A 27,866-nucleotide genomic window follows, 5' to 3' on the forward strand; every position below is an offset into this window, starting at 1 on the left:
CCAGTTGGATCTATGGAGCAAGAAACTAATAGTAAATTACGGTTGTTTCTCATTGTTACTCTTTGACTGTTCCATTGTAGTCTTTACAAATTTTAATGTAAAATAATTATAAACCAGTCTGGTACATGAGGTGATAATAAAATATGTCACACTTAACATTTTTGAAGGAAAACAAAGAATGACTGCATTGTTTTTAAATGCATATTGAATTCATTCCCAACAAAAGTAGTACTTATTAAGAACCCAATAAAGATTTCATCATAGAAATAATGCATTGTTATAGTCTTATAACAATGGGCTCAAGAATTCCTGATTTCCAACATGTATTCCTGATCTTAAAGAAAAACGGAACAAAACATGAGACAATTTTTTATTTAAAAATCTATTTTTTTTTTTTGTGCTGCTATCCAATTAGAGAATCACGGTTTTTTTTTAACTGCTAGCACATTATTAGAGGAGCCATCCATTAGGCTATTACATGTAGTTATGTCGGCCTTCTTCGAGAGAATAATAGCTATAAAAATACAGCACAGTATCTAAAGAATGCTAGAAGATATCGTGGGAATAATTTACCATTGAAGTTTCATTGATGTAAGCATAGGTCATCATGCTCTGAAGTAACCCGCAGTTCACAATATGAAAACTGGTCCGATGCTCGAAAGACATCAAGCACAAGATAAGAATGGATGAATGTTTGAAGAATGCTATTAAATTGACTGTTTAGTACCATCAGAGAGGGAATCACGTCTTATTTTTATATGGGATGACCGATGATGCAATAATTGTAGTGGAAACTCTTTATGAAGTGGATTATATTTATCTATGTATCTGAAATAATAAAGGTCTGCTAATCTTCATAAACAGCATGGAGGTCTTCTTCTACGTAACATTTAAAACTGCTCTATTGCCATCAAGGAATGATTGAAAGTTTCCTCACCTTGGCATGCCAAAAATTTGATCCTCAATCCGGTCAAGCCATTCTGTGATGTTTCTGGAAAATCAGTTACACCTCAAACCATAATAATCTTTATTTATGTACATAATATGCTTGCATAAGCATATTATGTACATAAATAAAGCTATGGAGATCATTCCATGTCATATTAACAAGGAATTTTAGAAAATATAAAATTTGTTATACCACAGTTTCGTTGTAGAAACACTCTTCTAATGTCATTGCTTGCATATGACCACGCACGGTTTCAATACGTGCCACCGAAGCACACTTTCTCATTCCTGTGGCTTTTGATTTATCCATTAATTCCGTCTAGCAGTCTTCTCAGGTGACTGACTGGAGTCCGATTTCCGGTTCAACTTTTGCAAATTACGAGCTGAATGCAATTGCAATCTGTTGGCATAATTTTAAAGCACACTTTAAAAAGGAACGGTTTTAACATGTTTTTTAATAAAGGCAATAATATTGAAAAAAAAATTAAAAACTTCCTTGCAACTACTTTTGAATCTGTCCGTCGGTTTCTTAAACTTGAACAATAATCACAAAACAGAACATATCGCGGCAAACCTGGAAATATTCATCCGCAACTTCGCAAATGAATCTTTAATGCACATTTCCTGGTGAACAGAAAAATTACGATTAATCTTATTAAGGATTATTATGATATGCAATGAATAAAAACATACAATAAGCCATGGAGGACAGTATATTGGTAACGTAACGTTTTGAATGAAATGATAATTGCTGATTGTCATTTCATTCAAAACGATGCTAAGGTGAGGTAGAGCTATGTTGTTGTTGTTATTTAGTTTTTAGGAGCATTAGCAACTAAGGCTATATTGCTCCAGGGATATGCGGTGGTCATTCCCTGGCCTTTCCGCATCCTCCATTTGGTGGTCACGGGCTCGAACCCCGGTCTAATCAAGACGCGTGTACTATGCACTGCTGCTCCTGCCCACCTGGCTACGGAGGCGCCGGTAGAGCCATACCTTCCTTGTAGTCTTTGCAAATTTTAATGCAATACAATCAGGAATTAATCTGTGAATGAAGAGATAAAATATATCACATTTAACGTTTGAAAAAAATACAAAGAATAATTACATTACTTTTAAACTGCATATTGAAACTGTCAAGCAGCTCATGTAGCAATCATTCTCACTAGTCCACGAAGGCAACACGTCTCTCAAAAGTGTGCCAAGCGAGTTCTGTAGAACTGAAGTTTATTGATTTAGTTATTCAAGTAAAGGAAAAGGAAAGGTTACATCCACCCCTAGACAGCAAACATTTGCTAGGAGGGTAAACATAACGATAACAGATTAACAATATACACATTAATATAAAGGATACAGATCAAATTAATTACAGCAGGCTAAGACAATGTTCAAGAAAAATGTTCTACACAAGTTCAGCGTCCCTTGAAGCACGGTGCAGGAGAGCGAGCAAGTTGCAGAAGGCTGTCCAGAACAGGAGGGGGAGCGCAGTTTATCTCAAACGCAAAAGCCTAGGAGAGCGGAGGACACTTGGAACATGTAAAATTGCAACATTGCATAGGTATCTGCAAAGACTTTGGATCTGTAGATCTTGTCCACGCAAATCGCCTTGGGGTTAATATTTAGGTCGTTCAGGAGTCCAATCGTGTTTGCTGGAAACATATGACTGAGAGAGCTGATTTGGTTGAGGACAGGTCGGATCCTAGACGTTTGATGATTAGTTGTACTTCTGTTATCTTTGGTAGAATGATGAGCCTATCGATGATGGGAGCATCTAGTCTACTCGAAATAAACTTGGAGAGGATGATATTGCAAGTAGTGATTATTTGTTTCCAGGTAGTCATTCTATGCAGTGAATGCAGTATGGTCCTAGATATAGTAATGGGATATCCTAAAGTCCTATTGAGGGATCCCAGCAGCCAATACTGAATCCCCGAGAACTGCTGCAGTTCTTGGGGCTTCAAAAACCATATTTCGATGAGTAGAGAGCCACGGGTACAACACAATTTTGGACGGCGCCTCCGTAGCCAGGTGGGAAGGAGCAGCAGTGCGTAGCACACGCTTCTTGATTAGACCGGGGTTCGAGCCCGTCACCACCAAATATGGAGGATGCGGAAAGGTCAGGGAATGACCACCGCATATCCCGGAGCAATATGGCCTTAGTTGCTAATGCTCCTAAAAACCAAATAACAAACAATAACAAACACAATTTTGGACAAATCTGGTCATTAGCCTCCTATTGCCGTAACCAACCAGCTCCTGTCAAGCAGACCAAAGGGCTGAGAAGAATTTGTCTTGCTTCTTTGAAGTGCTCCAGAAAAGAGAGGTTCGAGTCCCAGACCAAACCGAGGTCCCTGTGGGAGTTGACAAGCTTCTTTTGATGTCCATTTATAGAAATGTGCATTGGGATTATTCTTTCCCTCTTTGTGAACGTCATTCGAACAGATTTTTCTGCATTTAGCTCGAGCTCAATGTATTTCAGAAAGGTGTTTATCTCATATATTTGTTTTATTGCAGCGCTTCGGACTGAGGGCGCTTGTTCTGACTGATCCGAATGAATGAAGAGTTTCAAATCATCGGCGTACGAGATCATGTTTTGGAAATTTGCCAGCAGAGGTTCCAAAACAGCTGCAAAAAAAGTGCTGCTGACAAAACGCCACCCTGTGGAACCCCTCTGCAGGCAGTAAAGGAACGGGAGAGACCATTGTGCTCTACAAGGAGTTGTCTTTGCTGCAAAATTTTATTGAATACGGTGAGGAGGTTATCGGAGATCCTGAAGTAGTTCTTCAGGATGTTAAGTAAAGATGTGATGGAAATCCTATTATATGCAGATTTAACGTTAAGAAAAATTATGTCAAGCTGTACTCGAGAATTCAAATCTTCTTGTATGTGAAAGAGAGTTTGAAGGAGATTAGTAGGTAGTGGATCTTCCAGGGACCACTATGTGAAGGTGGCGAGGTCTGTGATTGAAACAGTGCTCCATAAGTAAAGTTAGGATCGCCTTTTCAAAAACTTTAAGGAGCGAAGAGCCCGCTGAGATCGGAAGAAAATCCTTCGCAGTTTTTGGCCTCGAATTCTTCGGAATGGGTTTGTAGTAGTGTGCCCAAATCTGGGGTACCGTCAAAGTTCGCAAGATTTCATTAAAGATATGTAACAGAGCGTCCACAATGAAGACACAGGATATTTTAATGATAAACAAGGGAAATCCAGCAGGCCCGACAGTAGCTTTGTTTGATAACTCGTTTATTACTTTCATAAGATTCTCCTTCGTGACGGTATGTGTAGACAGGGGAGTCAAATCACGTAGTGGGATGGAGATGGGAGGCTTCAATTCTTTCTTTACATGACTCTCACCAAAAGCATTATCCGCCCACTCAAAGAAAAGGCTTTCATCGATCTGAATACCTTTGTAATGCTTTGCAAATGGTCGCTTTGAGCATACTAACCTATTAGCTATGCATGTATTGTTGGCGTGTCGCTTTTGCTTCAGAAAAAAAAATGCACGTTTCTTTTTAAAGCTAATGAAATCACTTGTCGAACCAGTACTCCTCCATTTCCTGAAGGCGCGATGCTTGTCTAGAAAAGCAGGTTCAGATCTCTTGAGAACCAGGTTTTGTCCATTTAGAGATTCTGATGGTTTTTGAAGCTCCTTGAATTGCCGTTGCCTTTAGGGAAAAAAGAAGACTATTAGTGGCTTGTTCGATTGGCAGGGTGAAAAGTGCTGCCCAGTTGGATGAGGTGAGAAAACTCATTATGATATTTTGGTTGAAATTAACTGAGAATATGGTTTTGATTAGTACTTCATCATCCCTTGGATCCATCGACGGGAATGTAAAAGCAAACGTGAGTGGTTTGTGATCCGAATTAAAGTAAAGGTCGGTTTTGTGGGCGTAAATTCTGCAGTACGCTGAAATACTAGATCTAATGCTCGTCGGCCCTTGTAGGCTGTGACTCAAGGAAATTCAACCATACATTTTCAGTGAAGGTAATGAAGCGTCGTTTGTATCTTAATTCTCAGATCGCTCTGACTATGCTAAATAATGGTGATCATCTCCGGTCAGAGGTCAATCAGTTTTACGCGATGTGGTTGGAAATTGTCATCCTATAAGATGAAAGTTTCTCTTGTTGCACCTGCATAAGTCCAATATAGAAGTTCAGGATATTATCTTTATAATTGTCTATAGTTTTCGTGCGCTTGAAACGCAAACATATCAATTAAGATGCTCTTTTTTGTGATATGTGAAAAGGTGAACACTTACAATCTGTTGTCTTGAACAGAGTTGCCCTAACGAAACCTCTTTCGTATGGTATAGGAGGCACAGATATTCTATAGCAGTCACAAGATCTGAATTCAGTCGAATGGCACCAACCCGTGTCTTCGTGCCGACAGCCGAGATCATCTATCTTCGTTTAAGGTTTGACATAGGCCTACGTGTACCTCTACTCAGTACAAGTGCCTGACTGTTGGAGCCTTCTCCAAAGTCTGGACAACAGCACGATCATACTGGGGCATCTGAATGAATCATTTTGATGCTGACGAGCCTCAAGCATTCTGATGGCTGTTCAGCTCAAACATTCAGGAAGCATTTCTTTTTAGAATTCTTAACACCTTGACAACTCTCACATGATTTGGTGGTTCAGCGAACGAGGAGTTATTTCGTTTACCGATCCGCTCGCTTATAAAGTGTCGACGCTGGATAGGTTAAGTCAGCGACAATATGATCGTGGAGACAGGTTACGTTAATTTGTATGCAGCGAGTCTTTTGCATATGTAATGATCTATTCATTACATGTTCACAAGATATGAGGAAAATATATTTACAGTAGTTTTTCGCCTCAGGTGAGAGTATTTTCCCACCCATATTTTGCTGGTTGGTTGTTTATTTACAATTAACGCAGAGACAACCAAGACCACGAAGCGTCAGCATATAAGATAAATTTCGCGTATTCTGTGACCGGTTTTACTCCTTTGTTGGATGAAAGCCAGAGGGCCTTTACACATAGTGCGGAAGGAGAGTGATCTTAAACTCGAAATAAATGGATAGTCATTAAGTTGTTAGAATGTCATGAAAAACTGTATTCTGAAGCATTTTAATGAAGCAAATATCATCTCACTAAGGCAGTAACATCACCTAGTCCAGTAAGGACGAAAAGCCTGCTTCAGTGGACACTGTCTGTTATCCGAAATCCGTTGAATTGAGGTCTGTTAAACAGAGAATTTACTGTATAACTAACTTGTTTCGGGGGTTTTAAATTCCATTCTCAAATTTAACAATAGTTTTGAGAAATGTAGGCGTTAAATGGTTCTATAACTTGTACAACGCCACTGCATTTTAAGGCAGATAAACCAGCTAAAATATACACATAATACACTTTCGTCGCCTTCTTAAACAGGTTGTACAGGTTGACACACTTAAAAACGTCTATCAACCATACTAAAGTAGATGAAATCTTTAAAAAAATAAAATAAAAAATACTTAACGGGTGTGGTTGCTACAGTAATAGCGCACCCTTAAACCAGAGTACAATAACCATCCACAGGTAACCGGGAAATTTATTGGGGACTGAGGTTTAATGGTCCCAAGGTTAACTTTCTGCCTTCGCTATCTGACATAACGGTCGCGTTCATTAGGGTAGATATCATTGGCCATACTTCTTAGGAGACGTTGCAAGCAACGAGAAAACGAACTTCAATGAAGTCTAATATGCGCTAAAGCATGTGATTTCCTGTATCGAGTCCTTGAGAATAAATAGAAATACCTGAAATCGAAGGAGACCTTACTGAAAGTTTTTTTTTTATCCTCAGCTGATATTTCCTTAAACATTCATATTACGAAAAGCCGGTTCGACAACGTTTTCTTATGCTATTCAAATAGCTTTATAAAAAAAAACGTTTGAACAAAACACAATAAATAAATAAATAATTATACTTTGTGACTTATTTTAGCATAAATTATTTCATAAATTTCTTGGCTTGCCATTTATTTGTAATATCTATATTCTTTAGTAATTTTAAAAGCTTCAAAAAGTTTATTTAGTATTAAAATTAATAATATTAGTATTAATTTTAATTTAATATTTAAATTTTGATGAATAAAAACATATAACTCTCCGGTAATAGTGGCGCTGTTGTTTATGTGTTTCAATTGGCGAAGGTGTTTGATTTTATGAATTACTCGCGCCTAAGTACAAAAAAATAAACGTAGCAAATAGAAATCCATAAATTTTGTTATTATTTCGTAAAATTTAATCAAATATAATTGTCTTAGAAATGTTATTATTGTATATTTTTGATAATTCCGTTAGCAAGAAGTATTTATTCTACTGTCTGCAGACGATAAGCGGAACATCAAGTAGCAGTACCGGATATGTAAGGTAAGCAATTTGCACAGTGAATATAAAGTATATATAATACAATAAAATATAAAATAAAATATTCCATGCTCAGTAAAAGGCTGTGATCGATCTTTTTATATTCTGACCCGTATTTAGGACATCGCTCGCTTGTTGCCGATCAACTAGAGCAATCTTTTCTATCGCATACGCAACAGAAAAGTTTCGCATTAAATTAGGGTAAGCGAAAGCAGACGAGTTGCTTTCACTGATCTCTAGTGGCATCTTCCGGGGTTACGATTTTCCTTGTAGCAAAAAAGTAAAATCTAACCGGACTGAAACGTGAGATAAGTTCTTCGAGCTTAATACTATTTGAACGTCTTCCTGTAGGGTACTGACATGAGTAATTTTATCTGAACAACAGCTTTTGTTTTTCACAATTCTGTTGTACATCTCACGCTTCAACTCACCAAGCAGGTATTCGCTAATATAATCAAGCTGTCGGTGCAGAAGCTTCCAGTTAGGCTTATAAAGCTATCTAATTATTTTATGAGATAGTAAAGAGGCAATAAACATTACTCCGTTACGTTTCCGGTATTGTTTTCTAGAAATAATTAAACTGAAAGCTAAGAAAAAGTTGAGATGTCGTACATCTAATTTAAATGCAGTGGCCTCATTCTCACACTGCAATTATTCAACGAACTTATGAATTAAACATGACGAAAATTTTCGCAGTAATCATTTTAAGTGAAAATATTGAAAAGTTATTTTTATCTACATTAGAATGGACAAGTTGTGCATGTTCAGGGATCACCTCTTCTCATCATGATGATAGGGAGCCAGATCTTCATACGAAGCCCTTAAAATGATCGATGCAAAACCAAAGCATGAAGCACTGCTACAGAATTTAGACATTTTAGAGACAAATGATATAGAAGTACAATAAATGAAAAATGGTATATATATATTTTTTATTTCTAAACTACAATTTAGTGTGGCAATAAGGATAAATTATGATCCAGTTTTCCATCAAATTAAAAAAAAATAATAAAATAAAAAAATAAAAAAATAATAATAATAAAAAATAAATAATAATAATAAAATAAATAAATAAATAATAATAATAATAATAATAATAAATAAATAAAATAATTATAAATAAATAAAAAAAATAATAATAAATAAATAAAAAAAATAATAATAAATAAATAAATAAAAAATAAATAAAATAATAATAAATAAATAAATAAATAAAAATAAAATAATGACTAAATAAATTAATAAACACAAAAAATAAAATAAAACGAACTAAAGTAAAAATAAAAATAATAAATAAATAGATCGATAATAAAGAAATATATAAAAATAACAAATAAATAAATAATAATAATAATAAATAAATAAAATCTTTTCTTTTAAGCTGAAACTGTCCGAAGCTCTCAGTACTAGACTCTTGAGCCTTTCTTATGTAGCTATTTCATTTCAACTACCAAGTTTTGATTTTATTTCATTCCATTTTGATTTCATTTCATTCCATGGAGGAAAACTTGACTTGAACTCTGAAGAGCTGGAAATTAATGGCGAAACAGATGAATAGTCGAATCATAGTTTGGCCTAGATCAGTGGCGTGCAATCCTTCGGTTCACTTTGGCTTGGTTTTGGTTTGGTTTTGGTTTTATTGGCGCATTAGCTACTAGGGCTATAATGCGCCAAGACCACTCACTTTGGCGTGTAAAGTCAAAGAATTAACAGAATAATGGATGAATCATCGTTTCATATTATGACTAGAGCATCTGTTGAGATAATGTCAATATTAATGCTTTTCCTGAAATTAAAAATAAGTGCTGACAGCTGAGGTTTTATAATTTTGATTAAAAATGCCACTTTCTTGTTGCTAAACTTCGCATGACTTCTGTGATCCAGGCGAGGCTAAGGGATATGTTTCAACCAAGAATTTTGTCATGTATGACCAGCAAAAAAAAAAAAAAAAAAAAAAAAATCGGCCGCCGTAGCCTAGTGATCAGAAGCCGGAATGCAGTAGCACACGCTCTTTGAGTACACCGGAGTTCAAATCCCTGACTGCTAAATATGGTCGATCTGCCAACCAGCGCTGGACCAGCGTCAGATTAAGGTCCATTTCCCTCAACATGAATTGTTGCAAAAAAAAAAAAAAAACTATTTTATTAGGTCACCCGAATATTTAGATTCATTTGCCGTGCATTGTCTGTAAAGTGCGTGTGTTCTATGGTCGATTTGCCTGTTTAGCTGAATGAAAAACCCCAGTTTCTGGGGGGGGGGGGGGGGACAATGCTATCTGTGCCTGAGACCGACTAACTTAGCCACAGAGTGAAAAAAGCCCACTAAAGTACCCCGCGTCATCAACGGGGTTCGAACCCGGGCCTTTTTCCACCCGGTGTGGGGAGGACGGTGACGATACCACTCTGCTACACACAACAACAACAACAACAACAACATGAATTGTTGAGGAGGCTTTCATCCTGCTGTGGAATGATAATGGCTGCGGCTTACCTTACCTTACCTTTATGAACAGCAATACTAAAAATGAAATGCCCTCTCCTCTTCTTAAAAGTTGGCTTAAAATTTAAGAACAGCTTTCATATCAAAAATGTTTTTGTTTTTCTACAGAAAAATAGTTTTCCTACAGTTTTAAGTAGGAAATATTTGCCTTCTGTCTAAAGAGCAGAAAATAAAGAAAGAAAAAAATTTTTTGAATTGAACAAGTTAGGTAATGTTCTCAGTGCATTCAAATTTTTTTTAATGTAATAATTTTTGTAATTATGGAATTTAATGAAAATGCACTGAGTAAAACTTTACATACGTTTTGAAATAAGTAAATAAATAACACATGGATTTTTTTTTTTTTTTTTTTTTTTGTCAATACCTGCATTGTACGTGAACGAAGTCTCTCAACCACATTCGGTATAGCGTTCCGATAACGTAATACAGATACAGGAGTATCTATTAACTCCTGGCCATGTCGCCGTGATGAGTATTATTGTTTTTAGTGCATGTTCTGTACTTATCAGCAATAATAAAGAATTTAGAGATGCAATATACGAAATATGAAAATAGTAAAACAGGAAAAAATTTGGTAATGCCAGACCCATAGATAAATAGATTAGAACTGAGTTTCTGAACCTTTTTAACACCCCCTTTCCACCTAAACGTGAAGAAATTTCTCTCGGTGTACTTGTCAGTTATATACCAGTACACTTGGGAAATTTATTTGTATATGTTAATCATTAAAATACGTATTAAAACTATTTTTAATCCAACTTAAAACCGTTCGAGAACCAGCAGAAATTCCTTCCTCGTTTCCCAATTGAGTAACACGTGATTAGACCATGATTTCATAGGAGGGCTCACAGATCATAGTAGCGGTTTGTGTGAGCCCGCAGGCCGAAATAGTGATATTATAAAATCATTAATTTGCTATCTTTATTTTTTTGTTAGCTTAAAAAATAATAATAAAAAATATATTAAAAATAAATAAGCAAATACAGGATTAGCAACTAAATTTATATTTGTCTCGATGAACATTTGGGCGAACTACGATAAAGAAGAGAAAGACTAAAAATTAGCCTGTCTCTTAGAACATATTAAAGTGATGAAAACTGGTACATTTTATTGCAGTTCTGCACTAGGCTTGTTTTACTGGAACATGAACATGAACTAGATTCAAGAAACTGACTTTCATCAGTTTAGATAAGAGAAGAGTCTTTCTTTTGTACTCTGTGAAAAGCTGCTTATGGCTGAGGGCATTGCTTTCAGTATCACTTGGGTGTTACTCCGTCCTGTATGGTTGACGGAAAGCTATCGAGGACATAACCTAACTTCCTCAGTGAAAGCATGCAAAGGAGGAGTTGTGTTATTTCTTCCTTTGGTAGCGACCTTTCTGAGGAAAAGAGAATGTTTGCTCTCAGAGTTTGGTGTAGCAATAAGAACAGTATTTTATGAGCGATTATTTGGTTTTCAGTGCTTATGTTATTTATCTAAAATTTTAATTTACGCAATGTTGAGATAAATTACTTTATTCTGCTGGGTGTTACTTTAGAGAATTATATCAAAAAACGCAAAAAAGACAAAAATAAATCAACTTCTAAACTGAATAAAACAAGTTACCCAAGTTGTTTTATTTAGGAATTGGTTTATTTTTGTCTTGTTTTGCAGATAATTCCTACATTTTACTTTAATGTGCGCCTTGCATCACATTTCTGGAGCTTTCGATTTTTTGTTAAATAAGATGCTTATTTTCTGGATTAATAGAAATGAAAAGTAAATAATTAAATTCTTACCAATTAATTAACCATTAATACATAAAAATAATTGTGTTCACTTCACTGCACGTATCTTGCAATGTAATGTATAGTTAACTTTTTTGTAATGTACTTTACTTATTCCCCCTCCTGATTTTAATAAAAATTGAAATACAGCGGTTGAATAAACAAATATATTAGGCAAATAGTAATATTTCATCATTTATACAATATAAATTATTTATTATGACTATTAATTATTATATGTTTATTAAATAAACAGTATAAATGTATATTTAGTAAATCGATAACAATAAACAAATTCTTGAGAACTCAACCACTTTAATATGCGCTGCACATTAACTAAGAATTTTTCTTTTTTATGCACGGCCATGTTGCCTGTTCATTCCTGCAATCAGCATATTGCACAAATATAATGTGCACATTATCCATGTACAGTATATAGTACATGGATAACCTATGATATATGTATGTATAAATAACAAGTTCAATTTTTATTTCTTATTGAGTGAACGATTGTTTTTTTTTTTTCGTAATTAATAGAAGTGAAAAGAAAATGACTATCTTGTTACCAATTAATTACTGATTAATTAACTAATAATATATACTTTATTTATATACGTAATTCTTTTCACTTCATTTCATAATATTCACTCAACTTTTTTTAATACTTGTTTCCTCCTGGATTTTAATAACAAATGAAATATAACACGCATTTTACGTTTCTGCTGTGATTAATATATTGTGCAAATAATAATTTATATATGATTTACATTTAAATACGATGTATGATTTTATATTTAGTAAACTGATAACAAAAAATAGCTAGTGCTTCAGCTACAATATGGGTAGTCTGTGTCAGAGACGTCCAACCTTTTAAGGATAGGGCCCGAAACTCATAAACTGCTGAAGGTCGGCTGTAAGGCCGACCTTCAGCAGTTTACCGTCCTTACTACATTTTTCGAAACAGAATTTAATGTTTATTATGTTTGAAATTTGGGTTGGCCCGGCGAATCTTTCTACAAGAGACAAATATAAACTTTCATGAAAATCCTCCCACTGGAGGTGGAGTTGTTTCATGCTGACGGACGGACGGACAGACGAGCAAACATAGTGCAGATAGTAACAGCGTTAAGCATTTGCAAGCGCAACTGAAAAGAAGGTAACACAATGCACAAACAATTTGGGAATAGAATAAACTCGACGAAGTTTGCCCACCATCTACAACACAAGCTAACCCTCTCGAAATAGGAATCAATTAAAAATACGATCAAGTGGTTAATGAATTGATAAATATTACACTATTATATTACATAGTAGAGTAAATAATTTATTATTGAAATGATACAATTTAAAGGATTGAACCACTTCAGCGTCAAACACTTATGGCTACGCTTCGGAATTCACTGTTTCCCGTCTTCAGGTCTGTTAACGTGAAACTGAAGTGGAGACTCTTGGTTCGGTTGGAGAGGACTGGGGCCCAGTCCTGATCCATAGCTTATAGTAAAACTGTATAATAAAATACGAAACAGACTTAAGGTCGTTATCATAATATGATATCCAAGTCTGATCGTAAAGATCAATGAGTGCTCTCAAATTCTTCAACATATAAATAACATATAGTGGTAACTATATATTATATGTTGAAGAATTGAGAATATGTTGAACTATATGTTATATGTTATTGTATATATAACATAGAGTGGTAACTAAACTACTGTGAGCAGGGATTACAACGACAACTTTTGAGCATGCGCACACCAGATTTTAAGGCGCCATCTAGCGGAAAGCAGCATTGAGTGAAAATTTGCTTTATATCGTCGCGTGTACTGAAAATGACAAAACTTATTGTTGATTTCGAATTTTTCAACAAAAGTTATAATAGATGATGAGCCTTAGACGTGTAGAAATGATCCAGAAACTAAAGTTTAAAACTCCAGCTGAAAACAACCTCGCTACCAAGGACAAAAAAAAAAAAAAAAAAAGGTGCAGCACTCAAAATCACATGTGAAGGCCATGCCTATTGCATTTTTTTAAAACGAGGGAATGGTGTTATCAGAATTCGTTCAGCTAGATGCCATCACTGTTAATGCAGCCCACAGCCAATAAACTTGAAAACGGTTGAGAGAGAGAGAGATAATGGCTTATTTCTTTACAACAACAATGTGCAACATCACTCATCGTCCGGCAACTTTTTACCGACAAAAACATTTCTATCATGCTGCAACCACCTATTCTTTTGATTTGGCGCCATGCGACTTTCAGCTGTTCCCAAAACAGAAAGGAAAGGAAAGGAAAGGAAAGGAAAGGAAAGGAAACGAAACGAAACGAAACGAAAAGAAAAGAAAGGAAATGAAAGGAAAACGGTTTGAGTCGATTCAAGAAATCCACTCAAAAGAAGACTTCAAAAAATGTTTTGATCAGGCAGCTACGATTGAACAAGTGTGGTTAAAGATTATATTGAAAAACGTAATTTTCCAATTTGAAACGTTTACATTCTAAACGTTTATCATTAAATAAAATTATTTTTTTGCAATATTCGCCGAACTTTTTGATCAAACGTTATAAGTGAAATTTCTACACTGGTCATCGAGATGCTAATTCATTTAAATAATTACTTCCTGTTTCTTTAAAATAATTTGCCAATTCCTTTAAAGATTTAGCTGGTTCTTTAATTGGCATAAGTTCACAAATTAAAGAAAAACTGACATTTCCTGTTTCTAGTTTCATTGTAATTCTATTATTAGTTGAATCGTGTACGCACCCATATTTTGGAATGTTCATGATTCTAGCATCCTGAAATGATTTACGACTGCCATTTATTAACCAAAGAGGCGAAGCTCACCTGGCAACTTCAGTTGCACCATTCGTCGGTTTCAGTTAGTTCAACGAGTTGTCGCACCTGGGAAGCTCATTTCCTGGTTAACTGTAAACGATTTGCTAAAAAATTATCTTAATATGACTTAAAGTGGGAGAGAGTCCAAAAGAAACACGTGTTTTTTGTTGAAATGACAAAATGACGTTACTCAAATACAATACAGGATCAGCAAAAAAAAATATACCTTTTTACCTATCCATCCGTCCAATAGTTTGTCTACTTCTTCCTTGAATTTATTCAAACTGTCCACTTCCTCAACAACAGATAAAAGTACTCAGGGTATCTTGCTGCTTTAGCTTTTTTTTTTTTTTTGATGAATTGGCATCTAAGGCCATAATGCGCCAGGTCGAACTGTTCTAGCAAAATTACTCATACAGAAAGAATAATTTTAATCCGAAATTTTATAGAAATTTTTATAGACTCATGTGCTGTGTATCCTGGTGTATAACTTTCAAGCAGATAATATTTTGAAGGGGAAACCCTCTCCAGACATGCAATGCAGACAGGCTGCCAGGGCAGGTCATGGGGTTTTGTCAATGATATATAGGAATTTTGCTAGCAGGGAAAAGGAGGTGATTGTCCCTCTGTATAAGGCAATGGTCAGGCCACGCCTTGAGTACTGTGTACAGGTCTGGAGGCCTCATTTTAGGAAGGATGTAGATTTGCTTGAGCGTGTACAGAGAAGGACAACAAGATTGGTGAGGGGAATGAAGGGATCTTCTTACCAAGAGAGGCTTAAGTTCTGCAAATTGCAGCAGCTGGAGACTAGGCACCTGCGAGGTGATCTGATTGAGGTGTATAAGGCCTTGAATGGGTTGAGCATGCTGAATTCTGATGGGATTCTTCCACTTGTTCAGATTACGAACCTAAGGGGACATAAATTCAAATTTAGGAAAGACAGCGGAAATTTGCCTTTAGCCAGCGGGTGGTTAATTGCTGGAACAAACTTCTGTCTGCCGTTGTGGAAGTTAATAGGTTAAATAAATTTAAGGAGGAACTGGACAAACATTTAGAGGGAATGGTTGTGTGATTTTTTTTTTTTTTTTTTTGGCCGATGCTGCATAAGCTCATACGCTTGTTTTCTTGTATCACATACCTCCATTACTACTACTACTACTAATTTCAGTACATTTTCTCTTGTTTTTGATAACATTCCTCCCTTTCACTTTTTCATATTTTCGGTATTCCATTTGTGGTTTTTCTTCTACTGACTTTAGCATTACAACGTCTGGTCGTCCTAACTTTACCTTCCCTCTTTCTGGTCAGTAATACTGAATGTCTAATTAGATACATTTTTATTTTTTATCTTCATAAACTACACTTTCATACCTCTCACATTACCTTTACTGCTTTTCAGCGGTAGTGGCTGTCTATAGTCGCATTTCTCAAGTGAACGGAACAAAGCGAAGTGACATGACACTCAAATTTGGCTCTTAGCGTAGATATTAGCAAATAATTCAAGCACAGGCAATATTGGTTCCAGTTTCTAGTCTCGGGTGCTATCGTTAGTATTTATTTGCAAACAGTGTGTTCTAACTAATATATATATATTATTATTATTATTATTTTGGCACTACCTTGAAATCATCAACGGCCACTGCTGCTCTCCAGTATATGTAGTTCATGGACTCTGTTCTTCGCTTCCCACTGCTCATAGCCTGCTTATTCAGCATATGCCATATAAAACTTGTAAATTATGAAACCTGAGTAAATGGCTGATGAAATCCATAACATGTGAAGGAATAAATTAAATAACTGTGAACCTGTTTTGCTATTTTTTTGTATTCGAATAATGATACTAGAATTGGCTACGGCAAACAGATCTTTACCTTTGACCCATAAAGTAATGTTTCTCAATTTATTGAGAAACTGTCCTCTGGTTTTTCGTGCAGTTTTTTTTTTTTTTATCTTGTTTACTGAAAACAGTAGTAATGTCCATATATCCACGTATTGAGTAATCTATGTAAATATTATCGATATAAATTAACAGTAATCAGTAATACCTAATGTAAAGTATCAAATAATTATTCATGTATAATTATTTTATTTTATCATCAGTCTTCAAACAATATTCCATAGACTCACTTTAGTCCGGGTGTCATCTAGGCGCCTAAAGTTTTGACACGGCCTGGGTCAAAAACATCATTTCCTACTATACAAAAACATGAGGAACACGGCAACAGTTTTCGGTATTAAAGTAACGGGTTTACTTTTTTTTTTTCTTTTTTTTTTTTTTTTTACCTCTCCACTTTTGTAGCTGGATCGAAGGCTGTTTACTTTTATTTTTAAATTTTTACTTATATCAGAAACAATTTTCAAACAGGCATTACATGGGACAGTTCACTCACAGAACGTAATGGGGAATAACCGCTTGTACGAGTGTATGTCAAACATTTTACATAAGCGTATGTACAACATAATTTGACTCCAACCAGAAGAATCTTCAGTGATTGCAACATGTTTTTTTTCTTCTTCTTCCGTGTCTCTGTTTTATTTATATAAAGTGTGAAGTTGCTGTCCTCTAACTGTAAAACCGGTGTGGAAACGTCAAGAGACAATCTACAAGATAATCATTCAGCAACGCTCAAAACTGCTGACATATCTAGGTCACTCCCGACCTTACAGGAGAAGCCGCACTTTAGCAGTTATTACGACACACTCGCTTAACTCAATAAAGCTATTGCCGTAGGATTTGAAATGCATCGCCCACGGATTAGGAAGCCTTTTAGTATGCTGTACGAAACTTTAAGAGATGGAGTAATTATTGAGCACATCAACAGTGCTTTATCGTTTTATATTTAAGTGAACTTTTTATATTAAATCCATAGTAGTTTGTTAAACTACTTGGCCAATTACAATTATTTCAGGTTCCCCCCTCTTTCCCCAATCGTTCAGTTTGTAACGGTTGTGGAGCTATGACTGTTCAATGAAAAAATGGCTGTGGAGATTTGAATGGTAAAAAAATACTAAAAATAATATAACATAGGAATAAGCAGATACGTACTTAGTAAATGTTTATTCATACTAGGTACATGTCTTCTTATTTTTTAATTATTTTATTATTTCTTTGCATTCAAAACTCCTTTTGGAAATTCAAAAACAGCCATAGTTCTCTAACTGCTCAGGATTGGACATATGCTTATATTGGACACATGTTTATACGAACTGTTTTGCTTGTTTTGGTACCTAGTACTATTCCTGTAAATTTTAATTTAGAAACGCTTTGTATATAAGGAATTAAGTGGGAGTGTGATAATAAGGTGCGGTAGCTGATATTGAACAGCGTATTTGTGGCTGCGTGCCAGCTTGAACACACGACATTTAGATCCGGAAGTGGAAAAGAAGGTTCGATTGGCAGAATGTCAGGTTATTCTTGTAACAAAGCTTCTTAGAGAAAACAAAAAATAATTTTTAAATGAAACAATACTCGTTTTATTGTACTGTTTTAGTTTTGTACACCTTTGCTACTGCTGCGGAAATTTCAAGGTTTTGTCTTCTGGAAACATTAATATATCTGTAAAAATCCTGACGTAAAGGTACCAACCTACATACGAAAGACGTTCCTACACTGCAAGTAACTATTTCGTCCTGCCTACTTCTCTTTTCACACCGCAACTTCACAGGAAAAACAGGATATTCCAAACTCGTTCGAGCTCGCCTTTCAGTTCGAAGAATGATCCGTTCTCTATTCAAACATCGCACACATTTCTCTTTGTAGTCGCTTACCTTGGTTCACTCTGTAATGAGACCCTTAACAGATTATTATTCCTTACAGAACGCTACAGCAGCGTAATAATAATGAAATCTTCAGGCATGTAATACTATTGTCGTGCCATTTGGCAATACTCAACAAAATTTGTGAACGAAAAACGAGAGTGGCCGAGTGTAGTCTCTGTAATTTAGGCAGTTAGCGATTGTGATGGACTGGTTTTCCAAACCGAACATTAGTCTCATTCTTCCCATAACAATGGCTTCTCTATGGTAGGTACTCTTGAACATAAGTGGCATTCAAACGATGAAATCCAGTTTAAATTATCTGATATTTTATTTATTTCCATTACATTAATTCTAATTCCCCCTTACAACCCTCGATCACATACAAAACTTCTTTATCTATTTATGAAACACGGTAGTGCTTTTGATTAAAATGTATAACAGCGTACTGTAACCCAGAGAGATAAAAGTGAAATAATATGCAGGAGTATTAACATCATCATAGGTTCTCTGCCACATGGCAGGCCCATGACAACCAGAACTCAACAGTATCCACAGTAGTATTATGACAGCATAATAAAGTAATTTTCTTTTCAAATAAGCACACGTCAAAGGTTTTGTTTACTTATAGAAACCCAGTTCATACATCAGCGATTGTCATCTTCAGTTACATCACATTTAATGGGCTTAATAAAACAACCCAGTTAACTCTGCAAATTTCCCCACAGTCCATTAACACATTCGGGGGCAAAGTCTTTCATTACATAAGCTGTTACGGCTCCATTGTTATATATAACAAAGTTCATACGTACTCACAACAATTCTTAGTTACTATAGTCACTTTAAAAACTTCCAGATTGCCCTAATCTACGTATAATTCCTTAGCCCGATGCTCATTGTGGTGTATACTAGGATTCATATGTATGTGAAGACCGGAGAACTTGGAGGAAAAGTTCACTTCAACACAGCCTCAATCGCAGCAACTCAGTAATGAGCTCAATTAAAGCTGGAGTTTCTTAAAGCCATTGGAAGGGAATACGAGTTGAAATCTTATAGGCACTTCGTGTGTTATCCACGTTATTTTTGTAAACCTGGCCTCGAACCCTCTCCTTTAATGAACATTTAGAATTTTCGTACGCTGCAAATCCACCTTTCCATGAAATCGTAAAGAGACCTTAAACGCAGCCAGTAATTAGGTTATTTTAATTTCTCGAATTATTAAGCGATGCATGAATGCCAACAGTTAGAAATCATTAAGGTGATCAGAAGTATTTTTTCAGACTATTAGTCATCTGTGTGGTCTTCAGCCTCGACATGCACGGGCACACATCTCCTGGAACTTGGTGTTTAAGTAATGGTGTCAGTTAGTTCAGCAGTAGAGTGTATGCAAACAATTGGATGTTTCGGCGTGAGAATGAATGCCCACATAACAGGACTTAGTATTAATGTTATTGTAATAATCATATTATAAAAACTTTAGAGATTATACATTATAGCTCTGAAACGGCCGTCTGGGTGGTGGTCCACTGAGAATAAGAAACAGTAGTCTTCTCTATTGGGGAAGCATTGTTTATTCGAGATATAAGTGAGTGTGAATAAAATAGATGTAGTTACTTTTCTTTCTTTCTGGGTAAACTTTTGTTTCCTACTATCCTTCTTTTCGCTAACTCTTTTCTACAACTTTTGGGAACCTGTAGGTTAAAAAGCATTATATTCCTACACACACACACACACACACACACACACACACACACACACACACACACACACACACACACACACACACACACACACACACACACACACACACACACACACATGTTATAAAGGAAGCAACAGTTTAAGATATTATTAATAATAATAAAAAAAAAATAATAATAATGGATTATGGAGTTAGTAGTCGTGAAGGGCACATTGCCCTTCACGACTACTAACTTATATATATATATATATCCTGAAATGGCTGTCTGGAGGCCTTCCTGGGGATGAATGGGCAGCCAGAACTAGCCTGGTACTAATGAGTTAAAATGAGTATGAATAATGAATGTGACTCCTTTTCCTTTCTTTTGGGGTAAACTTTGGTCCTTCTTTCCGTTAACTCTTAAGCTTTTCTCTAACTTTTAGGATCCTGTAGGTTAAAGAGCATTATATCCCTACATGTATACCCTGAAACGGCCGTAGGGTGGTGGTATCCACTGAGAATAAGTAACAGTAGTCTTTCTATATTGGAGAAGTGATAAATTTTAAATAAATTTTCTGTTTATACTCCGGCACGACAACCAAGTCAATAGAGTTTACAATCAATCGTCAATACAAATATTTATCGTATTTAGTAGTCACGGGCTTGAACTTCGGTCCACTCAAGGAACACGTGGTATGCACTCTCGCCCCTGACCACTCGGCTACGTCAGGCCTAAATGTGTTACTTATTCGAAGTATCCTCTGACCGTGTGGTCGTCCCGGAGTATAAACAGAAAATTTATTTTATTTATAACAGAATGGGCAACTCATTGTGAAGGCATTCACAATATGAGATGTAATGAAACGATGCCATTATAATAATTTCGGTTAATTTTCTGCGTATAGACATGATGCATTTGCACTATCTTATATGTCTGTAATCGTGAGTTCTCTAAGAACGCCTGTTTTTTTCATTTATTACTTGATGTACCCTAGCTGTAGAAATTAAACTTGACCTAAAGATTTGTTCAGTGTTGACAATAATTTCTGGGTTTTACTAGAAAGGTGCGAATTAGATGCACATCAGCCTGATTCATTTGATGTATCCGCCTAAGGAGGTCCCATTGAAATCGTGGTAAAAGTGCCAAAGAATTTCATTTCGGAACCTCCCACTTCTTTAATTTGTAGGAGAATAACAGAAAACTGTAGTCTGGTAGCCTGAAGGGAGTATCACATTTTCTTCCTTCATTATCAATGTTAACGGATGTTTGGCTGCCAGCACCGTCCTCGACCTACTTTCATTCGATTAATGTACAATTGTCAGATGTGGTGATGGGAATAAATGTCGCAGAAATTATCTAGTTAAACACCAGGAAATATCACAGGAACGCAATACAACGAACAAGCAAAAAAAAAAAAAAAAAAAAAACCAGCCTTTCTCCTCTCTTCTCTTCTCTTCTCTCTCTACCACTCCCTCCCTCTCTGCCCTCATGGGTAGAACAGTTGGTAGGATCTCCGTGCTCCCTACACCGGGTGAAAAACACCTCAGTTCGAATCCCATCTCAGGCGAGGGCACCATAGTTTTTTTCTCCCGGAAACTCGAGTATTGCGTCCAACAAATCAGGAAATCGACCCAGAACACACGCAATTTACAGAAAATATACACGGAGCAATATGGCCTTAGTCGCTGATGCTCCTAAAACCCTACTACTCTCTCTCTCAGCGGTGAAGTTTTTGTAAATAAATGTTATACTGTACTTCAGATCGACTTATATTTTGGTTAACGACAGTCATCTTCCAGTATATCCTACTGAGAATCATAACTTAAAAATTTCTTTGTGTCTTTGAGAGCCATATTACGTACACAACAAGACTTCATTCACACAACAAAAATTTATTCATATTCACTCGTTCTGAATTGATTAGGAGAGGATGAATATGAATAAAATTAAAAAAACAACTAATTATTAGCACTTTAACTGTCGTGAGACACACCAGATGGGTCTCACGCTTTGCGGTTCGACATACGTCGTGACTCGAATGTTGGTCAACACATTCTGTACATTAGTTCGGGCTCTGTGGGACAGCAGGCCCTTCGCAGTATGTACTGCATTGTACGAACGCTTCAAGTACTGACGTTTCAAGATAGTTTCATGTAACTGCAGGGTAAAATTGTATTCGGGTGCATGTGGAACTGAATATGATTTTACCCTGCAGTTACGTGTAGTAGATAATCAGGCTGCTCTGTTGAACACCCCTTTTTACGTCTAAGTAAACTCATTTTATTGTTGTATTCATGTAAACCTTTACATTGAATTTTTTTAATAATAACTGTATTAGTCCAGTCAAAGTCCCTGTAAAAACTTTTGTCCACATATTATTGCTTTTTTTTTTTATACGAATATTTTATCACGAACACTACCAAGCAAAACTTTTTATTTGCTCTTTGTCTGTTTGTCTCTAAAACCTGCTTAGGATTTCACAGACAAACAGACAAACAACGCTGGTCGTTTAATATAATTTGCTACGTTTCTACTAACATTATTAGTTGTTTGTTTTCAGGCTTTAGGAGACGAACAGTTTACACTTGTAAAGATTAACAATATACTATAGGTTGGCCACACGGATTTACGATGAGAAGATAAATTATTGTGTGTGTGTATTATAACAAAAAAAAAAAAAAAAAAAATACAAAACGCATTATCACCACATTGAAGAACAAGGTTTTATTCTTCGTAATGAATTACAGACACTCAGGTTTTTCATCCCTCAAAAAGGAACCCGACCAGAGAAAGCAGACACTTTGAATAAATGATATAGTGACGTCTCATGACAGTTAACGCAATCCTTTGTCTCCTAGTTTATCCCTACGTGCGTAAATATCTTTATTTCTCTTTTTTCAAAGGTTACTTTTATTAATCAACCAACCATAGAACCACTTTCTGTGGATTCTGTACACTGCATCGACGGGGACGAAGAGAGCTATCCGAACTTGGCAGAGTACTGTAATGTGCAGGATAAGTCAAAAGTAGTTCATAACTTTGAAAGTTTGTTCATTACAGTCAATATGTATGGCATCAGTAACAAAAAAAAAACAGGTAAAGTTAGAGTTTACATGCTCATTTGTTATTGCTTGTCGGAGTGGCCACTTGTGACGCTGCTGTAGTTTTTTTTTTTTTTTTTTTTTTTGATTTGGTAGTTGTTGGCGCATCGGCTTCTGTGGCCATATTGCACCTCCCAAGGTTTTTGCAGTACTTTGATCCAAGCCCGAGGCGGGAATCGAACCCGCGACCTTTGGGTTGCCGGGCAGGTACTTTACCCACTCGGCTAGCCCGGTCGGCGCTGCTGTGGTGTAAATAGAAATGGCGACATACACCAGTGCAGAAAGAACGTAATGCATTTTTTGGTTAACATAAATTAAAACGGAAATTTCATGGAAGGTTCGGCAAAACTTGTGCAGTCATTCGATCTACGATTGGAATAAGACTTTTGTAGCTACCAGGTGTTCTGCGGGCCATATTAAAAAGACCAGTAGTCCTATCGTAAGTGAGGGGAATGTTGAGGAAGTAAGGAGTTTCAACCATATACACAAAAATCAACATATTGAACCAGCGTAAAACTTGGTATATCACAAAAAAGGCGGTTGCATCTAAAACCTTACGCGTTACGGAAGGTAAAAACTATTACAGCTGAAGGTAATGCAGAAATATATACGGCCCTTTCTTCACAGAAAGAACAATCACCATTCCCATGTATCGAGACATGCTGGAGAATTATCTGATCCTTAAAATTGCTCATGGTGATCCCGGCGTGCTCGTCCAACAAGATAACGCGTCCCCTCCTCATTTCTTTAAGGATGTTCGAAGTTGTTTGGAACTCCACTTTCCGGATCGACGGCTAGGGTGCGCAGGTCCAGTTCTATGAGCAGCTCATGCTCCGAACCACATGCTTTTGGAGTGAAAACTCTTTATGTGGGGTTCTGTTAAGGACTATACGTAAAACTGCCCCCTTTACAACCATTATGAATGACTAAGAGAAGGATCACTGCAGCGGATCGACACAGTTAAAACTAGCTATTAATGCACATCTTGCAAGAGGTTGATTGCGATTGGATTGTGTGTTGCATTACTCCTGGAAGTCAGGGGATATTCGTGTGTTGTTGTGGCGGACCCCCAGGGTTTCCCCCATTAGCCACTCCTGGAAGTCATATAGAAACAGATTTTTTTGATTTTGTACTATAATTTTCTTCCAGTACAATGTTTCTGCTATGTAAACATCAAAAAATTATAAGGCGCCAAATATGTGAAGCTACTTTTGACTTATCCTACACTTATATCGAATGATCTTGTTTTTATTTTTAACGTTGTGATGATGTTTTAATAAGAAAACTTTAATTTCAGTTTTTTTTTTTTTTTTTTTTTTAAACCACGATATTATTATTAATCAGTTTTGATGCCCTTAAAAATTAGTTAGAATACTAATTCGGATCAAGAAACGTTTGAAATTCCTGCTCTATACTGTCTTCGGGTAAACTGCCTTTTTATTCCAAAGCATTTCATATTCAGGTTAAGTACACTTAATGCTGATTTTATATAAAAGGAAGAAATAGAGTGCTGCATATTTAGACGTTCAAATCACGTTTATACAGTATAAACAGTTGTCTGTTTATCAAACCGCTGTCGACTCCATGCTTTCAGATGTCAGTCACATGTCATTAATTTCTCTCTACGTGCATACTGGTTCAGTATTGTGTATACGTGCTGTGTGTGACGACATAATACGCATTTTCTCAAACCCTTTAAAAGGAATCATCGTTGCAATGCTCCGCCCGCAACATTAACCAAGAGTGTCTTTAGAAACTGAAAAGATAACAATAGAATCATTAATGTTTTGGCCTTGGTTTATTCTACAGAAAGGTTTAGTATAGAAAATTAGAATACTGAATGGAAAAATGGCTAAACATTGAGAAGCTTCTTTCGATAACCTATACGAATACGAGTATATATATATATATAGATACTATTTATTTCCAAACTGATTTTTCAGTTTGATCTCTCTGAGCCGTTTTTTAATTTTTTAAAGGCGCGTTAGTATATATGCGTAATACGCCCATTGTTGTATTCGTCATGTCCGTCTGTCTGCATGTAATAACACGACTACTAGTGATGGATTTTCAAAAAAAATTATATTTCCCTCTTTTAGAAACATCTGTATCGCCATTCCAATTCCATTAAAATCGGGCCAGTAGAAATCTAGCAGTTATTTATTTGTCTATCCGTCGCATCAAATAACTCAACTCCCAGGAGATGGATTTTCATGAAATTTCATATTTGGGCCTCTTAAAAAGATTAGAGGTTTGTGGTGCCATTCTAAATTTCATTAAAATGGGATCAATAGAAATTCAGCAATTATTATATATATATATATATATTTTTTTTTTTTTTTCATACAATCACTTATAGGGTAATCCATATACGGTATGTTGTAGCTTAAGCACTGGATATTATGTTTATAGCATGCACTGGTTGGAGGTATTAATTTGAATGTGACGAATGCGCAAAAACGAAATATTCTCGGTTTGGGCTTAATTTTCAGGCGCGTGTTGGCATATATGTATAAGGCGCAGATTTTCTTAACTTGTCCGTTCGTCCGCATGTAACAACTCTACTCCCAGTTGATGGATTTTCATAAAATTTTATATATGGGTCTTTAAAAAGATTTATCAAGCCATTTTAAATTTCATTAAAATCGGACCAGTATAAATCCGACAATTATAATTTCTTTTGTCTGTCCGTCCACAAGCAATAAAGCAACTTTTAGTGGATGAATTTACTTGAAATTTTATGTTTATCTCTTTCAGGACGATTTATCAAGCTTTCTTAAACTTTATTAAAATCGGACCAATAGAAATCCGGAAATTATTATTATTATTATTACTTTTTCATACGTATACCATAGACTATGTATATATTATATTGCAGCTGAAGTTCTGGATATTATGTTTGTTTCCGTGCACTGGTTTGGAGGAGCAGCAGATATGGCAGATGCGCAGAAACGAAATTTTCTTAGTTCGCGCATAAAAGTCCTTTTTTTTTTTTTTGTTTTGTTATACATCATGAATTATTGCTATTTGCTAACGCTCCTGAAATGTAACGCACTGCGTTCATTAACTAACTTGTTTGATTGTAATTACAGGTGAGATTTCAATATTTCAAATATGAATGTATTTACGATATGGGAAAGTCTAGTTCTAGACTTGTGATCCCCAGTACCGAGACCAAAAATTTTATCAGATATATGAACCCATTATTCATAGAGTTTTAATAAAATTGATCCTTAAATAATGTAGAATTCAAGATGGACAGCAAATTCTTAACATATTCTTTCACGAAGGGTATGTTAAAGAACCTGGATCGATTCCAGATTTGCAGAAAATGGAGAGACACGCGAAAGTGTTGGGCACTACTGGTGCAGAGGTATTGCTAATTGTTTTGATTACTTGGTGCAGCTCAGTTCAATAAACTAGTTTATATATAAATGTCGATGTCCACATGCTTCATGAGTTTTATGCGCATAAAAAGCCTATTGTCTTCGCAATTTTTTTTTTTATATTTTGCATAATGTCATTTTTGTATTTATATTGTATTGTACTTAATGAAAAGGTTAGTGAAATTGCATCATGGTTTTTCGTAAGTGAATTACCAAATTGGTAAAATGGCATCGTTTTTATCATATCTCATATTGTTACTTATTCACATGTCCACCTTCACAGCGAGTTGCCTGATATTGCACTACCTCGAATAAGTAACGCTTCACCAATGGAGAAGACCATTGTTACTTATTCTCGATGGATACCACCACTCAGTCGGTCGTTTTAAGGCTATTTGGCCTATCATCGCTGGGTAGGTACCGTGGTGTTGCAATAGTGACAATCCAGTTATGAAGTATAACTTGGTTGTTGGGTGGTAGTATCCACCGAGAATAAGTAACAATGGTCTTCTCCATTGGTGAAGCGTTCTTATTCGAGGTAGTGCAATATTAGGCAATTCGTTGTGAAGGTATGAGATATGATAAAAACGATGCCATTTTACCAATTTGGTAATTCACTTACGAAAAAAACATGATGCAATTGTACTAACCTTTTCGTTAAGTGAATCTGCCCTGCCAAACTCTTTCAGTTTAAATTGTATTGTACTTATTTATTGCATACAGTTCACTCTTCTGTGTACTTGTTATTCAGATTTGTACTTATTTTATGTACCCCACTAGTGCCGGGGTATACTTCGAATATAGTAAATAAATGTCTTTCCGTCCGTATGTAATAACTCGATATCAGGGAGTGGATTTTCATATAATTTTATATTTGGCTCTTTTAAAAAGATCTGTCCAACCAGCTCATATTTCATTAAAATCGGACCAATATAAATCCAGTAATTTATTCTTTCTTTTCTTTCTTTTTTTTAATACATATCACATACACTATCCATATATGTACCGTATATTGTAGCTGAAGCACTGGATATTATGCTTGTTGCTATGTGCTGATTGCTGGATTGAATAGGCAATATGGTGGATGCTCAGAAATGAACTGTTTTCGGTTCACACATAACTCGTTGCTTTTTCTCTCTTTTTTTTTTTTTTTTTTTGGTTATAAATTATTGCTATTGGTGATGCGCCTGAAATTTAACGTACCGCGTACATTAATTAACTTTTATTTATTTTACCCCCAACATTAAAATGTGCGCGCATTTGAATAAAATTAATGTTTTTAAGAAAAAATTTAGAACCTTAATTTTTCATAAACTTACAATAACCCAAAATGTTGACCGACGTTAATTTGTTAAATGCCCATAGGAAATACGTGAACAGATCTGCTATTTAGTCACGTATAATAGCCTTAGGGTGGTATATCAAAGAAAAAAGATCCCCACAGTCAGCAAGTTTATGAGAACAAAAAAAAAAAAAAACATCTGTTGTTTGCCTTGACTTATATATATGACACACGCTTACACATTACA

General features: G+C 35.6%; 1 protein-coding gene across 4 annotated transcripts in view; it reads right to left on the minus strand.

The window, feature by feature from the left end:
• Positions 1 to 27,866, minus strand: part of LOC150091582 (uncharacterized) — a 110,774-nt gene that overhangs the window by 32,803 nt on the left and 50,105 nt on the right. The window contains exon 1 of one of the 4 annotated variants that reach the window (XM_090384681.1): positions 17,999 to 18,057. The exons of 2 other annotated variants lie outside the window; for them this stretch is intronic. The gene's annotated coding sequence lies outside the window, so the exon portion shown is untranslated. Of the gene's footprint in view, positions 1 to 17,998; positions 18,058 to 24,319; positions 24,708 to 27,866 lie in introns of those variants that run through there. One more of the 4 variants, XR_016547612.1, reaches the window with a different exon arrangement.

This window comes from Mastigoproctus giganteus, chromosome 1 (assembly GCF_048544385.1).
Source record: "Mastigoproctus giganteus isolate SK-2022 chromosome 1, ASM4854438v1, whole genome shotgun sequence".
Lineage (NCBI taxonomy): Eukaryota > Metazoa > Arthropoda > Arachnida > Uropygi > Thelyphonidae > Mastigoproctus > Mastigoproctus giganteus.